Source organism: Ambystoma mexicanum, chromosome 6q (assembly GCF_040938575.1).
Source record: "Ambystoma mexicanum isolate Mex_15411 chromosome 6q, UKY_AmexF1_1, whole genome shotgun sequence".
NCBI lineage: Eukaryota > Metazoa > Chordata > Amphibia > Caudata > Ambystomatidae > Ambystoma > Ambystoma mexicanum.
Genome location: NC_090937.1, coordinates 1,631,323,930 through 1,631,340,740, shown reverse-complemented (window position 1 = coordinate 1,631,340,740; position 16,811 = coordinate 1,631,323,930). Strand labels below are relative to the sequence as shown.

General features: G+C 50.0%; 5 non-coding genes across 5 annotated transcripts; all 5 read right to left on the bottom strand.

Annotated features, from left to right (window-relative positions):
- Positions 1–1,266: 1,266 nt before the first annotated feature.
- Positions 1,267–1,338, bottom strand: TRNAG-UCC (transfer RNA glycine (anticodon UCC)). Its single transcript has one exon. It is a non-coding gene; the product is annotated as a tRNA-Gly (tRNA).
- Positions 1,339–7,551: 6,213 nt separating this feature from the next.
- TRNAG-UCC (transfer RNA glycine (anticodon UCC)) lies at positions 7,552–7,623 on the bottom strand. Its single transcript has one exon. It is a non-coding gene; the product is annotated as a tRNA-Gly (tRNA).
- Positions 7,624–11,322: 3,699 nt separating this feature from the next.
- TRNAG-UCC (transfer RNA glycine (anticodon UCC)) lies at positions 11,323–11,394 on the bottom strand. Its single transcript has one exon. It is a non-coding gene; the product is annotated as a tRNA-Gly (tRNA).
- Positions 11,395–12,579: 1,185 nt separating this feature from the next.
- On the bottom strand, positions 12,580–12,651 carry TRNAG-UCC (transfer RNA glycine (anticodon UCC)). The gene has a single exon. It is a non-coding gene; the product is annotated as a tRNA-Gly (tRNA).
- A 3,703-nt stretch (positions 12,652–16,354) lies between these two features.
- On the bottom strand, positions 16,355–16,426 carry TRNAG-UCC (transfer RNA glycine (anticodon UCC)). Its single transcript has one exon. It is a non-coding gene; the product is annotated as a tRNA-Gly (tRNA).
- Positions 16,427–16,811: the final 385 nt, after the last annotated feature.

Genomic DNA, 16,811 nt, shown 5'->3' with positions numbered 1-16,811 from the left:
GATTTGATCTGCGTTGGCCGGGAATCAAACCCAGGTCAACTGCTTGGAAGGCAGCTATGCTCACCACTATACCACCAACGCCTGCCTGTCTGGGCTATCTGATGGAGCGGCCCTTAGAAATAAGAATAAGTCATTGGCTGGGAATGAAAAAAGCTTGCGTTTGACGCAGAAGCAGTTCGCATCATGAGGTCTTGCCGGTCAGCCCAACATTTCCCCGGGACCCCTTAAAAAAGGAGCTTGGTTTTAAGTTTGGTTTGATTGAACAGTACATTTTGTTGGCTGGGCTGGGACCCTCTCCTATTTAGCGCAAGAGTGGAACGAGGCAGCAAGTTCAAGGAATGACATTGCATCCAGGCACTTACAGCTCTTTGTGCCCTAATGCCATGACACAAAAACATAATTTGAAAAAAGTTAGCAGAGGATGGTTTCGATCCATCGACCTCTGGGTTATGGGCCCAGCACGCTTCCGCTGCGCCACTCTGCTGGTTGGTGAACAAGAGCTTTTCTGGGCTTTTACAGCCTACAAACCGACAACCCTAGACCCAGTTTCGAGTGAAGCGGGCAGTAGGCCTTACAAAGCCAAACAACCTGCAACCACGCACTCCCATCCCATGGCCTTTTGCAGACAGGCCTCATTTCTCTAGCTCACACCCTAACTGCCAACACCCCTTCCCCTTCTCTCTCTGTCTCTCTCTCTCTGTCTCTCTCTCTCATTCTCTCTCTCTCGCAAATAGATACTTTACTTCCCAGGTGCAACAAAACAAGCCTTCTCGAGCTGGCAGATATGGGAAGGAAGGAAGGAAGGGCCAGTTTGGAAACTCAACTCAATTACCATAAATCCCCTGCTAAGGGTTATGGGAGGGAGGAATGAAGGAACTTTGCTTCAGGGAAAGGGCTGCTGCTGCTTCAGCATGTGAGGAGCGCAGCCACACGTTTCACCTTCTTCAGTATGTTGGTTTACAGGATGAGAGAGATCCTGAAACCTCACTCTAATAGGCTGAGGTGCTGTGCTCGGTGGCCTGCTGGGACCAAGGCCCGTCAGGGCAAGGCGAATAGGCCTTTGTCAGGCCTTCGTCAGGGCTTTGTCGGGGAGGGGCCAGGAGCCCTGCTCGCTTCAATCCCCTCACCGATAGACAGTTGCAGAAACTAGGATGCAAGAACCTTTCCTGGATGGGGTTTTGATTTTCACGAAAAGTGTGTCAGCTTTGCTTTCAGCATGAGTCTGATTTCCAAAAAATGCATTTTGAACAATTTAAAGATTTGATCTGCGTTGGCCGGGAATCGAACCCGGGTCAACTGCTTGGAAGGCAGCTATGCTCACCACTATACCACCAACGCCTGCCTGTCTGGGCTATCTGATGGAGCGGCCTTTAGAAATAAGAATAAGTCATTGGCTGGGAATGAAAAAAGCTTGCGTTTGACGCAGAAGCAGTTTGCATCATGAGGTCTTGCCGGTCAGCCCAACATTTCCCCGGGACCCCTTAAAAAAGGAGCTTGGTTTTAAGTTTGGTTTGATTGAACAGTGCATTTTGTTGGCTGGGCTGGGACCCTCTCCTATTTAGCGCAAGAGTGGAACGAGGCAGCAAGTTCAAGGAATGACATTGCATCCAGGCACTTACAGCTCTTTGTGCCCTAATGCCATGACACAAAAACATAATTTGAAAAAAGTTAGCAGAGGATGGTTTCGATCCATCGACCTCTGGGTTATGGGCCCAGCACGCTTCCGCTGCGCCACTCTGCTGGTTGGAGAACAAAAGCTTTTCTGGGCTTTTACAGCCTACAAACCGACAACCCTAGACCCATTTTCGAGTGAAGCGGGCAGTAGGCCTTACAAAGCCAAACAACCTGCAACCACGCACTCCCATCCCATGGCCTTTTGCAGACAGGCCTCATTTCTCTAGCTCACACCCTAACTGCCAACACCCCTTCCCCTTCTCTCTCTGTCTCTCTCTCTCTGTCTCTCTCTCTCATTCTCTCTCTCTCGCAAATAGATACTTTACTTCCCAGGTGCAACAAAACAAGCCTTCTCGAGCTGGCAGATATGGGAAGGAAGGAAGGAAGGGCCAGTTTGGAAACTCAACTCAATTACCATAAATCCCCTGCTAAGGGTTATGGGAGGGAGGAATGAAGGAACTTTGCTTCAGGGAAAGGGCTGCTGCTGCTTCAGCATGTGAGGAGCGCAGCCACACGTTTCACCTTCTTCAGTATGTTGGTTTACAGGATGAGAGAGATCCTGAAACCTCACTCTAATAGGCTGAGGTGCTGTGCTCGGTGGCCTGCTGGGACCAAGGCTCGTCAGGGCAAGGCGAATAGGCCTTTGTCAGGCCTTCGTCAGGGCTTTGTCGGGGAGGGGCCAGGAGCCCTGCTCGCTTCAATCCCCTCACCGATAGACAGTTGCAGAAACTAGGATGCAAGAACCTTTCCTGGATGGGGTTTTGATTTTCACGAAAAGTGTGTCAGCTTTGCTTTCAGCATGAGTCTGATTTCCAAAAAATGCATTTTGAACAATTTAAAGATTTGATCTGCGTTGGCCGGGAATAGAACCCGGGTCAACTGCTTGGAAGGCAGCTATGCTCACCACTATACCACCAACGCCTGCCTGTCTGGGCTATCTGATGGAGCGGCCCTTAGAAATAAGAATAAGTCATTGGCTGGGAATGAAAAAAGCTTGCGTTTGACGCAGAAGCAGTTCGCATCATGAGGTCTTGCCGGTCAGCCCAACATTTCCCCGGGACCCCTTAAAAAAGGAGCTTGGTTTTAAGTTTGGTTTGATTGAACAGTACATTTTGTTGGCTGGGCTGGGACCCTCTCCTATTTAGCGCAAGAGTGGAACGAGGCAGCAAGTTCAAGGAATGACATTGCATCCAGGCACTTACAGCTCTTTGTGCCCTAATGCCATGACACAAAAACATAATTTGAAAAAAGTTAGCAGAGGATGGTTTCGATCCATCGACCTCTGGGTTATGGGCCCAGCACGCTTCCGCTGCGCCACTCTGCTGGTTGGAGAACAAGAGCTTTTCTGGGCTTTTACAGCCTACAAACCGACAACCCTAGACCCAGTTTCGAGTGAAGCGGGCAGTAGGCCTTACAAAGCCAAACAACCTGCAACCACGCACTCCCATCCCATGGCCTTTTGCAGACAGGCCTCATTTCTCTAGCTCACACCCTAACTGCCAACACCCCTTCCCCTTCTCTCTCTGTCTCTCTCTCTCTGTCTCTCTCTCTCATTCTCTCTCTCTCGCAAATAGATACTTTACTTCCCAGGTGCAACAAAACAAGCCTTCTCGAGCTGGCAGATATGGGAAGGAAGGAAGGAAGGGCCAGTTTGGAAACTCAACTCAATTACCATAAATCCCCTGCTAAGGGTTATGGGAGGGAGGAATGAAGGAACTTTGCTTCAGGGAAAGGGCTGCTGCTGCTTCAGCATGTGAGGAGCGCAGCCACACGTTTCACCTTCTTCAGTATGTTGGTTTACAGGATGAGAGAGATCCTGAAACCTCACTCTAATAGGCTGAGGTGCTGTGCTCGGTGGCCTGCTGGGACCAAGGCTCGTCAGGGCAAGGCGAATAGGCCTTTGTCAGGCCTTCGTCAGGGCTTTGTCGGGGAGGGGCCAGGAGCCCTGCTCGCTTCAATCCCCTCACCGATAGACAGTTGCAGAAACTAGGATGCAAGAACCTTTCCTGGATGGGGTTTTGATTTTCACGAAAAGTGTGTCAGCTTTGCTTTCAGCATGAGTCTGATTTCCAAAAAATGCATTTTGAACAATTTAAAGATTTGATCTGCGTTGGCCGGGAATCGAACCCAGGTCAACTGCTTGGAAGGCAGCTATGCTCACCACTATACCACCAACGCCTGCCTGTCTGGGCTATCTGATGGAGCGGCCCTTAGAAATAAGAATAAGTCATTGGCTGGGAATGAAAAAAGCTTGCGTTTGACGCAGAAGCAGTTCGCATCATGAGGTCTTGCCGGTCAGCCCAACATTTCCCCGGGACCCCTTAAAAAAGGAGCTTGGTTTTAAGTTTGGTTTGATTGAACAGTACATTTTGTTGGCTGGGCTGGGACCCTCTCCTATTTAGCGCAAGAGTGGAACGAGGCAGCAAGTTCAAGGAATGACATTGCATCCAGGCACTTACAGCTCTTTGTGCCCTAATGCCATGACACAAAAACATAATTTGAAAAAAGTTAGCAGAGGATGGTTTCGATCCATCGACCTCTGGGTTATGGGCCCAGCACGCTTCCGCTGCGCCACTCTGCTGGTTGGAGAACAAGAGCTTTTCTGGGCTTTTACAGCCTACAAACCGACAACCCTAGACCCAGTTTCGAGTGAAGCGGGCAGTAGGCCTTACAAAGCCAAACAACCTGCAACCACGCACTCCCATCCCATGGCCTTTTGCAGACAGGCCTCATTTCTCTAGCTCACACCCTAACTGCCAACACCCCTTCCCCTTCTCTCTCTGTCTCTCTCTCTCTGTCTCTCTCTCTCATTCTCTCTCTCTCGCAAATAGATACTTTACTTCCCAGGTGCAACAAAACAAGCCTTCTCGAGCTGGCAGATATGGGAAGGAAGGAAGGAAGGGCCAGTTTGGAAACTCAACTCAATTACCATAAATCCCCTGCTAAGGGTTATGGGAGGGAGGAATGAAGGAACTTTGCTTCAGGGAAAGGGCTGCTGCTGCTTCAGCATGTGAGGAGCGCAGCCACACGTTTCACCTTCTTCAGTATGTTGGTTTACAGGATGAGAGAGATCCTGAAACCTCACTCTAATAGGCTGAGGTGCTGTGCTCGGTGGCCTGCTGGGACCAAGGCTCGTCAGGGCAAGGCGAATAGGCCTTTGTCAGGCCTTCGTCAGGGCTTTGTCGGGGAGGGGCCAGGAGCCCTGCTCGCTTCAATCCCCTCACCGATAGACAGTTGCAGAAACTAGGATGCAAGAACCTTTCCTGGATGGGGTTTTGATTTTCACGAAAAGTGTGTCAGCTTTGCTTTCAGCATGAGTCTGATTTCCAAAAAATGCATTTTGAACAATTTAAAGATTTGATCTGCGTTGGCCGGGAATAGAACCCGGGTCAACTGCTTGGAAGGCAGCTATGCTCACCACTATACCACCAACGCCTGCCTGTCTGGGCTATCTGATGGAGCGGCCCTTAGAAATAAGAATAAGTCATTGGCTGGGAATGAAAAAAGCTTGCGTTTGACGCAGAAGCAGTTCGCATCATGAGGTCTTGCCGGTCAGCCCAACATTTCCCCGGGACCCCTTAAAAAAGGAGCTTGGTTTTAAGTTTGGTTTGATTGAACAGTACATTTTGTTGGCTGGGCTGGGACCCTCTCCTATTTAGCGCAAGAGTGGAACGAGGCAGCAAGTTCAAGGAATGACATTGCATCCAGGCACTTACAGCTCTTTGTGCCCTAATGCCATGACACAAAAACATAATTTGAAAAAAGTTAGCAGAGGATGGTTTCGATCCATCGACCTCTGGGTTATGGGCCCAGCACGCTTCCGCTGCGCCACTCTGCTGGTTGGAGAACAAGAGCTTTTCTGGGCTTTTACAGCCTACAAACCGACAACCCTAGACCCAGTTTCGAGTGAAGCGGGCAGTAGGCCTTACAAAGCCAAACAACCTGCAACCACGCACTCCCATCCCATGGCCTTTTGCAGACAGGCCTCATTTCTCTAGCTCACACCCTAACTGCCAACACCCCTTCCCCTTCTCTCTCTGTCTCTCTCTCTCTGTCTCTCTCTCTCATTCTCTCTCTCTCGCAAATAGATACTTTACTTCCCAGGTGCAACAAAACAAGCCTTCTCGAGCTGGCAGATATGGGAAGGAAGGAAGGAAGGGCCAGTTTGGAAACTCAACTCAATTACCATAAATCCCCTGCTAAGGGTTATGGGAGGGAGGAATGAAGGAACTTTGCTTCAGGGAAAGGGCTGCTGCTGCTTCAGCATGTGAGGAGCGCAGCCACACGTTTCACCTTCTTCAGTATGTTGGTTTACAGGATGAGAGAGATCCTGAAACCTCACTCTAATAGGCTGAGGTGCTGTGCTCGGTGGCCTGCTGGGACCAAGGCTCGTCAGGGCAAGGCGAATAGGCCTTTGTCAGGCCTTCGTCAGGGCTTTGTCGGGGAGGGGCCAGGAGCCCTGCTCGCTTCAATCCCCTCACCGATAGACAGTTGCAGAAACTAGGATGCAAGAACCTTTCCTGGATGGGGTTTTGATTTTCACGAAAAGTGTGTCAGCTTTGCTTTCAGCATGAGTCTGATTTCCAAAAAATGCATTTTGAACAATTTAAAGATTTGATCTGCGTTGGCCGGGAATAGAACCCGGGTCAACTGCTTGGAAGGCAGCTATGCTCACCACTATACCACCAACGCCTGCCTGTCTGGGCTATCTGATGGAGCGGCCCTTAGAAATAAGAATAAGTCATTGGCTGGGAATGAAAAAAGCTTGCGTTTGACGCAGAAGCAGTTCGCATCATGAGGTCTTGCCGGTCAGCCCAACATTTCCCCGGGACCCCTTAAAAAAGGAGCTTGGTTTTAAGTTTGGTTTGATTGAACAGTACATTTTGTTGGCTGGGCTGGGACCCTCTCCTATTTAGCGCAAGAGTGGAACGAGGCAGCAAGTTCAAGGAATGACATTGCATCCAGGCACTTACAGCTCTTTGTGCCCTAATGCCATGACACAAAAACATAATTTGAAAAAAGTTAGCAGAGGATGGTTTCGATCCATCGACCTCTGGGTTATGGGCCCAGCACGCTTCCGCTGCGCCACTCTGCTGGTTGGAGAACAAGAGCTTTTCTGGGCTTTTACAGCCTACAAACCGACAACCCTAGACCCAGTTTCGAGTGAAGCGGGCAGTAGGCCTTACAAAGCCAAACAACCTGCAACCACGCACTCCCATCCCATGGCCTTTTGCAGACAGGCCTCATTTCTCTAGCTCACACCCTAACTGCCAACACCCCTTCCCCTTCTCTCTCTGTCTCTCTCTCTCTGTCTCTCTCTCTCATTCTCTCTCTCTCGCAAATAGATACTTTACTTCCCAGGTGCAACAAAACAAGCCTTCTCGAGCTGGCAGATATGGGAAGGAAGGAAGGAAGGGCCAGTTTGGAAACTCAACTCAATTACCATAAATCCCCTGCTAAGGGTTATGGGAGGGAGGAATGAAGGAACTTTGCTTCAGGGAAAGGGCTGCTGCTGCTTCAGCATGTGAGGAGCGCAGCCACACGTTTCACCTTCTTCAGTATGTTGGTTTACAGGATGAGAGAGATCCTGAAACCTCACTCTAATAGGCTGAGGTGCTGTGCTCGGTGGCCTGCTGGGACCAAGGCCCGTCAGGGCAAGGCGAATAGGCCTTTGTCAGGCCTTCGTCAGGGCTTTGTCGGGGAGGGGCCAGGAGCCCTGCTCGCTTCAATCCCCTCACCGATAGACAGTTGCAGAAACTAGGATGCAAGAACCTTTCCTGGATGGGGTTTTGATTTTCACGAAAAGTGTGTCAGCTTTGCTTTCAGCATGAGTCTGATTTCCAAAAAATGCATTTTGAACAATTTAAAGATTTGATCTGCGTTGGCCGGGAATCGAACCCGGGTCAACTGCTTGGAAGGCAGCTATGCTCACCACTATACCACCAACGCCTGCCTGTCTGGGCTATCTGATGGAGCGCCCCTTAGAAATAAGAATAAGTCATTGGCTGGGAATGAAAAAAGCTTGCGTTTGACGCAGAAGCAGTTCGCATCATGAGGTCTTGCCGGTCAGCCCAACATTTCCCCGGGACCCCTTAAAAAAGGAGCTTGGTTTTAAGTTTGGTTTGATTGAACAGTGCATTTTGTTGGCTGGGCTGGGACCCTCTCCTATTTAGCGCAAGAGTGGAACGAGGCAGCAAGTTCAAGGAATGACATTGCATCCAGGCACTTACAGCTCTTTGTGCCCTAATGCCATGACACAAAAACATAATTTGAAAAAAGTTAGCAGAGGATGGTTTCGATCCATCGACCTCTGGGTTATGGGCCCAGCACGCTTCCGCTGCGCCACTCTGCTGGTTGGAGAACAAGAGCTTTTCTGGGCTTTTACAGCCTACAAACCGACAACCCTAGACCCAGTTTCGAGTGAAGCGGGCAGTAGGCCTTACAAAGCCAAACAACCTGCAACCACGCACTCCCATCCCATGGCCTTTTGCAGACAGGCCTCATTTCTCTAGCTCACACCCTAACTGCCAACACCCCTTCCCCTTCTCTCTCTGTCTCTCTCTCTCTGTCTCTCTCTCTCATTCTCTCTCTCTCGCAAATAGATACTTTACTTCCCAGGTGCAACAAAACAAGCCTTCTCGAGCTGGCAGATATGGGAAGGAAGGAAGGAAGGGCCAGTTTGGAAACTCAACTCAATTACCATAAATCCCCTGCTAAGGGTTATGGGAGGGAGGAATGAAGGAACTTTGCTTCAGGGAAAGGGCTGCTGCTGCTTCAGCATGTGAGGAGCGCAGCCACACGTTTCACCTTCTTCAGTATGTTGGTTTACAGGATGAGAGAGATCCTGAAACCTCACTCTAATAGGCTGAGGTGCTGTGCTCGGTGGCCTGCTGGGACCAAGGCTCGTCAGGGCAAGGCGAATAGGCCTTTGTCAGGCCTTCGTCAGGGCTTTGTCGGGGAGGGGCCAGGAGCCCTGCTCGCTTCAATCCCCTCACCGATAGACAGTTGCAGAAACTAGGATGCAAGAACCTTTCCTGGATGGGGTTTTGATTTTCACGAAAAGTGTGTCAGCTTTGCTTTCAGCATGAGTCTGATTTCCAAAAAATGCATTTTGAACAATTTAAAGATTTGATCTGCGTTGGCCGGGAATAGAACCCGGGTCAACTGCTTGGAAGGCAGCTATGCTCACCACTATACCACCAACGCCTGCCTGTCTGGGCTATCTGATGGAGCGGCCCTTAGAAATAAGAATAAGTCATTGGCTGGGAATGAAAAAAGCTTGCGTTTGACGCAGAAGCAGTTCGCATCATGAGGTCTTGCCGGTCAGCCCAACATTTCCCCGGGACCCCTTAAAAAAGGAGCTTGGTTTTAAGTTTGGTTTGATTGAACAGTACATTTTGTTGGCTGGGCTGGGACCCTCTCCTATTTAGCGCAAGAGTGGAACGAGGCAGCAAGTTCAAGGAATGACATTGCATCCAGGCACTTACAGCTCTTTGTGCCCTAATGCCATGACACAAAAACATAATTTGAAAAAAGTTAGCAGAGGATGGTTTCGATCCATCGACCTCTGGGTTATGGGCCCAGCACGCTTCCGCTGCGCCACTCTGCTGGTTGGAGAACAAGAGCTTTTCTGGGCTTTTACAGCCTACAAACCGACAACCCTAGACCCAGTTTCGAGTGAAGCGGGCAGTAGGCCTTACAAAGCCAAACAACCTGCAACCACGCACTCCCATCCCATGGCCTTTTGCAGACAGGCCTCATTTCTCTAGCTCACACCCTAACTGCCAACACCCCTTCCCCTTCTCTCTCTGTCTCTCTCTCTCTGTCTCTCTCTCTCATTCTCTCTCTCTCGCAAATAGATACTTTACTTCCCAGGTGCAACAAAACAAGCCTTCTCGAGCTGGCAGATATGGGAAGGAAGGAAGGAAGGGCCAGTTTGGAAACTCAACTCAATTACCATAAATCCCCTGCTAAGGGTTATGGGAGGGAGGAATGAAGGAACTTTGCTTCAGGGAAAGGGCTGCTGCTGCTTCAGCATGTGAGGAGCGCAGCCACACGTTTCACCTTCTTCAGTATGTTGGTTTACAGGATGAGAGAGATCCTGAAACCTCACTCTAATAGGCTGAGGTGCTGTGCTCGGTGGCCTGCTGGGACCAAGGCTCGTCAGGGCAAGGCGAATAGGCCTTTGTCAGGCCTTCGTCAGGGCTTTGTCGGGGAGGGGCCAGGAGCCCTGCTCGCTTCAATCCCCTCACCGATAGACAGTTGCAGAAACTAGGATGCAAGAACCTTTCCTGGATGGGGTTTTGATTTTCACGAAAAGTGTGTCAGCTTTGCTTTCAGCATGAGTCTGATTTCCAAAAAATGCATTTTGAACAATTTAAAGATTTGATCTGCGTTGGCCTGGAATAGAACCCGGGTCAACTGCTTGGAAGGCAGCTATGCTCACCACTATACCACCAACGCCTGCCTGTCTGGGCTATCTGATGGAGCGGCCCTTAGAAATAAGAATAAGTCATTGGCTGGGAATGAAAAAAGCTTGCGTTTGACGCAGAAGCAGTTCGCATCATGAGGTCTTGCCGGTCAGCCCAACATTTCCCCGGGACCCCTTAAAAAAGGAGCTTGGTTTTAAGTTTGGTTTGATTGAACAGTACATTTTGTTGGCTGGGCTGGGACCCTCTCCTATTTAGCGCAAGAGTGGAACGAGGCAGCAAGTTCAAGGAATGACATTGCATCCAGGCACTTACAGCTCTTTGTGCCCTAATGCCATGACACAAAAACATAATTTGAAAAAAGTTAGCAGAGGATGGTTTCGATCCATCGACCTCTGGGTTATGGGCCCAGCACGCTTCCGCTGCGCCACTCTGCTGGTTGGAGAACAAGAGCTTTTCTGGGCTTTTACAGCCTACAAACCGACAACCCTAGACCCAGTTTCGAGTGAAGCGGGCAGTAGGCCTTACAAAGCCAAACAACCTGCAACCACGCACTCCCATCCCATGGCCTTTTGCAGACAGGCCTCATTTCTCTAGCTCACACCCTAACTGCCAACACCCCTTCCCCTTCTCTCTCTGTCTCTCTCTCTCTGTCTCTCTCTCTCATTCTCTCTCTCTCGCAAATAGATACTTTACTTCCCAGGTGCAACAAAACAAGCCTTCTCGAGCTGGCAGATATGGGAAGGAAGGAAGGAAGGGCCAGTTTGGAAACTCAACTCAATTACCATAAATCCCCTGCTAAGGGTTATGGGAGGGAGGAATGAAGGAACTTTGCTTCAGGGAAAGGGCTGCTGCTGCTTCAGCATGTGAGGAGCGCAGCCACACGTTTCACCTTCTTCAGTATGTTGGTTTACAGGATGAGAGAGATCCTGAAACCTCACTCTAATAGGCTGAGGTGCTGTGCTCGGTGGCCTGCTGGGACCAAGGCCCGTCAGGGCAAGGCGAATAGGCCTTTGTCAGGCCTTCGTCAGGGCTTTGTCGGGGAGGGGCCAGGAGCCCTGCTCGCTTCAATCCCCTCACCGATAGACAGTTGCAGAAACTAGGATGCAAGAACCTTTCCTGGATGGGGTTTTGATTTTCACGAAAAGTGTGTCAGCTTTGCTTTCAGCATGAGTCTGATTTCCAAAAAATGCATTTTGAACAATTTAAAGATTTGATCTGCGTTGGCCGGGAATCGAACCCGGGTCAACTGCTTGGAAGGCAGCTATGCTCACCACTATACCACCAACGCCTGCCTGTCTGGGCTATCTGATGGAGCGCCCCTTAGAAATAAGAATAAGTCATTGGCTGGGAATGAAAAAAGCTTGCGTTTGACGCAGAAGCAGTTCGCATCATGAGGTCTTGCCGGTCAGCCCAACATTTCCCCGGGACCCCTTAAAAAAGGAGCTTGGTTTTAAGTTTGGTTTGATTGAACAGTGCATTTTGTTGGCTGGGCTGGGACCCTCTCCTATTTAGCGCAAGAGTGGAACGAGGCAGCAAGTTCAAGGAATGACATTGCATCCAGGCACTTACAGCTCTTTGTGCCCTAATGCCATGACACAAAAACATAATTTGAAAAAAGTTAGCAGAGGATGGTTTCGATCCATCGACCTCTGGGTTATGGGCCCAGCACGCTTCCGCTGCGCCACTCTGCTGGTTGGAGAACAAGAGCTTTTCTGGGCTTTTACAGCCTACAAACCGACAACCCTAGACCCAGTTTCGAGTGAAGCGGGCAGTAGGCCTTACAAAGCCAAACAACCTGCAACCACGCACTCCCATCCCATGGCCTTTTGCAGACAGGCCTCATTTCTCTAGCTCACACCCTAACTGCCAACACCCCTTCCCCTTCTCTCTCTGTCTCTCTCTCTCTGTCTCTCTCTCTCATTCTCTCTCTCTCGCAAATAGATACTTTACTTCCCAGGTGCAACAAAACAAGCCTTCTCGAGCTGGCAGATATGGGAAGGAAGGAAGGAAGGGCCAGTTTGGAAACTCAACTCAATTACCATAAATCCCCTGCTAAGGGTTATGGGAGGGAGGAATGAAGGAACTTTGCTTCAGGGAAAGGGCTGCTGCTGCTTCAGCATGTGAGGAGCGCAGCCACACGTTTCACCTTCTTCAGTATGTTGGTTTACAGGATGAGAGAGATCCTGAAACCTCACTCTAATAGGCTGAGGTGCTGTGCTCGGTGGCCTGCTGGGACCAAGGCCCGTCAGGGCAAGGCGAATAGGCCTTTGTCAGGCCTTCGTCAGGGCTTTGTCGGGGAGGGGCCAGGAGCCCTGCTCGCTTCAATCCCCTCACCGATAGACAGTTGCAGAAACTAGGATGCAAGAACCTTTCCTGGATGGGGTTTTGATTTTCACGAAAAGTGTGTCAGCTTTGCTTTCAGCATGAGTCTGATTTCCAAAAAATGCATTTTGAACAATTTAAAGATTTGATCTGCGTTGGCCGGGAATCGAACCCGGGTCAACTGCTTGGAAGGCAGCTATGCTCACCACTATACCACCAACGCCTGCCTGTCTGGGCTATCTGATGGAGCGGCCTTTAGAAATAAGAATAAGTCATTGGCTGGGAATGAAAAAAGCTTGCGTTTGACGCAGAAGCAGTTCGCATCATGAGGTCTTGCCGGTCAGCCCAACATTTCCCCGGGACCCCTTAAAAAAGGAGCTTGGTTTTAAGTTTGGTTTGATTGAACAGTGCATTTTGTTGGCTGGGCTGGGACCCTCTCCTATTTAGCGCAAGAGTGGAACGAGGCAGCAAGTTCAAGGAATGACATTGCATCCAGGCACTTACAGCTCTTTGTGCCCTAATGCCATGACACAAAAACATAATTTGAAAAAAGTTAGCAGAGGATGGTTTCGATCCATCGACCTCTGGGTTATGGGCCCAGCACCCTTCCGCTGCGCCACTCTGCTGGTTGGAGAACAAAAGCTTTTCTGGGCTTTTACAGCCTACAAACCGACAACCCTAGACCCAGTTTCGAGTGAAGCGGGCAGTAGGCCTTACAAAGCCAAACAACCTGCAACCACGCACTCCCATCCCATGGCCTTTTGCAGACAGGCCTCATTTCTCTAGCTCACACCCTAACTGCCAACACCCCTTCCCCTTCTCTCTCTGTCTCTCTCTCTCTGTCTCTCTCTCTCATTCTCTCTCTCTCGCAAATAGATACTTTACTTCCCAGGTGCAACAAAACAAGCCTTCTCGAGCTGGCAGATATGGGAAGGAAGGAAGGAAGGAAGGGCCAGTTTGGAAACTCAACTCAATTACCATAAATCCCCTGCTAAGGGTTATGGGAGGGAGGAATGAAGGAACTTTGCTTCAGGGAAAGGGCTGCTGCTGCTTCAGCATGTGAGGAGCGCAGCCACACGTTTCACCTTCTTCAGTATGTTGGTTTACAGGATGAGAGAGATCCTGAAACCTCACTCTAATAGGCTGAGGTGCTGTGCTCGGTGGCCTGCTGGGACCAAGGCCCGTCAGGGCAAGGCGAATAGGCCTTTGTCAGGCCTTCGTCAGGGCTTTGTCGGGGAGGGGCCAGGAGCCCTGCTCGCTTCAATCCCCTCACCGATAGACAGTTGCAGAAACTAGGATGCAAGAACCTTTCCTGGATGGGGTTTTGATTTTCACGAAAAGTGTGTCAGCTTTGCTTTCAGCATGAGTCTGATTTCCAAAAAATGCATTTTGAACAATTTAAAGATTTGATCTGCGTTGGCCGGGAATCGAACCCAGGTCAACTGCTTGGAAGGCAGCTATGCTCACCACTATACCACCAACGCCTGCCTGTCTGGGCTATCTGATGGAGCGGCCCTTAGAAATAAGAATAAGTCATTGGCTGGGAATGAAAAAAGCTTGCGTTTGACGCAGAAGCAGTTCGCATCATGAGGTCTTGCCGGTCAGCCCAACATTTCCCCGGGACCCCTTAAAAAAGGAGCTTGGTTTTAAGTTTGGTTTGATTGAACAGTACATTTTGTTGGCTGGGCTGGGACCCTCTCCTATTTAGCGCAAGAGTGGAACGAGGCAGCAAGTTCAAGGAATGACATTGCATCCAGGCACTTACAGCTCTTTGTGCCCTAATGCCATGACACAAAAACATAATTTGAAAAAAGTTAGCAGAGGATGGTTTCGATCCATCGACCTCTGGGTTATGGGCCCAGCACGCTTCCGCTGCGCCACTCTGCTGGTTGGAGAACAAGAGCTTTTCTGGGCTTTTACAGCCTACAAACCGACAACCCTAGACCCAGTTTCGAGTGAAGCGGGCAGTAGGCCTTACAAAGCCAAACAACCTGCAACCACGCACTCCCATCCCATGGCCTTTTGCAGACAGGCCTCATTTCTCTAGCTCACACCCTAACTGCCAACACCCCTTCCCCTTCTCTCTCTGTCTCTCTCTCTCTGTCTCTCTCTCTCATTCTCTCTCTCTCGCAAATAGATACTTTACTTCCCAGGTGCAACAAAACAAGCCTTCTCGAGCTGGCAGATATGGGAAGGAAGGAAGGAAGGGCCAGTTTGGAAACTCAACTCAATTACCATAAATCCCCTGCTAAGGGTTATGGGAGGGAGGAATGAAGGAACTTTGCTTCAGGGAAAGGGCTGCTGCTGCTTCAGCATGTGAGGAGCGCAGCCACACGTTTCACCTTCTTCAGTATGTTGGTTTACAGGATGAGAGAGATCCTGAAACCTCACTCTAATAGGCTGAGGTGCTGTGCTCGGTGGCCTGCTGGGACCAAGGCTCGTCAGGGCAAGGCGAATAGGCCTTTGTCAGGCCTTCGTCAGGGCTTTGTCGGGGAGGGGCCAGGAGCCCTGCTCGCTTCAATCCCCTCACCGATAGACAGTTGCAGAAACTAGGATGCAAGAACCTTTCCTGGATGGGGTTTTGATTTTCACGAAAAGTGTGTCAGCTTTGCTTTCAGCATGAGTCTGATTTCCAAAAAATGCATTTTGAACAATTTAAAGATTTGATCTGCGTTGGCCGGGAATAGAACCCGGGTCAACTGCTTGGAAGGCAGCTATGCTCACCACTATACCACCAACGCCTGCCTGTCTGGGCTATCTGATGGAGCGGCCCTTAGAAATAAGAATAAGTCATTGGCTGGGAATGAAAAAAGCTTGCGTTTGACGCAGAAGCAGTTCGCATCATGAGGTCTTGCCGGTCAGCCCAACATTTCCCCGGGACCCCTTAAAAAAGGAGCTTGGTTTTAAGTTTGGTTTGATTGAACAGTACATTTTGTTGGCTGGGCTGGGACCCTCTCCTATTTAGCGCAAGAGTGGAACGAGGCAGCAAGTTCAAGGAATGACATTGCATCCAGGCACTTACAGCTCTTTGTGCCCTAATGCCATGACACAAAAACATAATTTGAAAAAAGTTAGCAGAGGATGGTTTCGATCCATCGACCTCTGGGTTATGGGCCCAGCACGCTTCCGCTGCGCCACTCTGCTGGTTGGAGAACAAGAGCTTTTCTGGGCTTTTACAGCCTACAAACCGACAACCCTAGACCCAGTTTCGAGTGAAGCGGGCAGTAGGCCTTACAAAGCCAAACAACCTGCAACCACGCACTCCCATCCCATGGCCTTTTGCAGACAGGCCTCATTTCTCTAGCTCACACCCTAACTGCCAACACCCCTTCCCCTTCTCTCTCTGTCTCTCTCTCTCTGTCTCTCTCTCTCATTCTCTCTCTCTCGCAAATAGATACTTTACTTCCCAGGTGCAACAAAACAAGCCTTCTCGAGCTGGCAGATATGGGAAGGAAGGAAGGAAGGGCCAGTTTGGAAACTCAACTCAATTACCATAAATCCCCTGCTAAGGGTTATGGGAGGGAGGAATGAAGGAACTTTGCTTCAGGGAAAGGGCTGCTGCTGCTTCAGCATGTGAGGAGCGCAGCCACACGTTTCACCTTCTTCAGTATGTTGGTTTACAGGATGAGAGAGATCCTGAAACCTCACTCTAATAGGCTGAGGTGCTGTGCTCGGTGGCCTGCTGGGACCAAGGCCCGTCAGGGCAAGGCGAATAGGCCTTTGTCAGGCCTTCGTCAGGGCTTTGTCGGGGAGGGGCCAGGAGCCCTGCTCGCTTCAATCCCCTCACCGATAGACAGTTGCAGAAACTAGGATGCAAGAACCTTTCCTGGATGGGGTTTTGATTTTCACGAAAAGTGTGTCAGCTTTGCTTTCAGCATGAGTCTGATTTCCAAAAAATGCATTTTGAACAATTTAAAGATTTGATCTGCGTTGGCCGGGAATCGAACCCGGGTCAACTGCTTGGAAGGCAGCTATGCTCACCACTATACCACCAACGCCTGCCTGTCTGGGCTATCTGATGGAGCGCCCCTTAGAAATAAGAATAAGTCATTGGCTGGGAATGAAAAAAGCTTGCGTTTGACGCAGAAGCAGTTCGCATCATGAGGTCTTGCCGGTCAGCCCAACATTTCCCCGGGACCCCTTAAAAAAGGAGCTTGGTTTTAAGTTTGGTTTGATTGAACAGTGCATTTTGTTGGCTGGGCTGGGACCCTCTCCTATTTAGCGCAAGAGTGGAACGAGGCAGCAAGTTCAAGGAATGACATTGCATCCAGGCACTTACAGCTCTTTGTGCCCTAATGCCATGACACAAAAACATAATTTGAAAAAAGTTAGCAGAGGATGGTTTCGATCCATCGACCTCTGGGTTATGGGCCCAGCACGCTT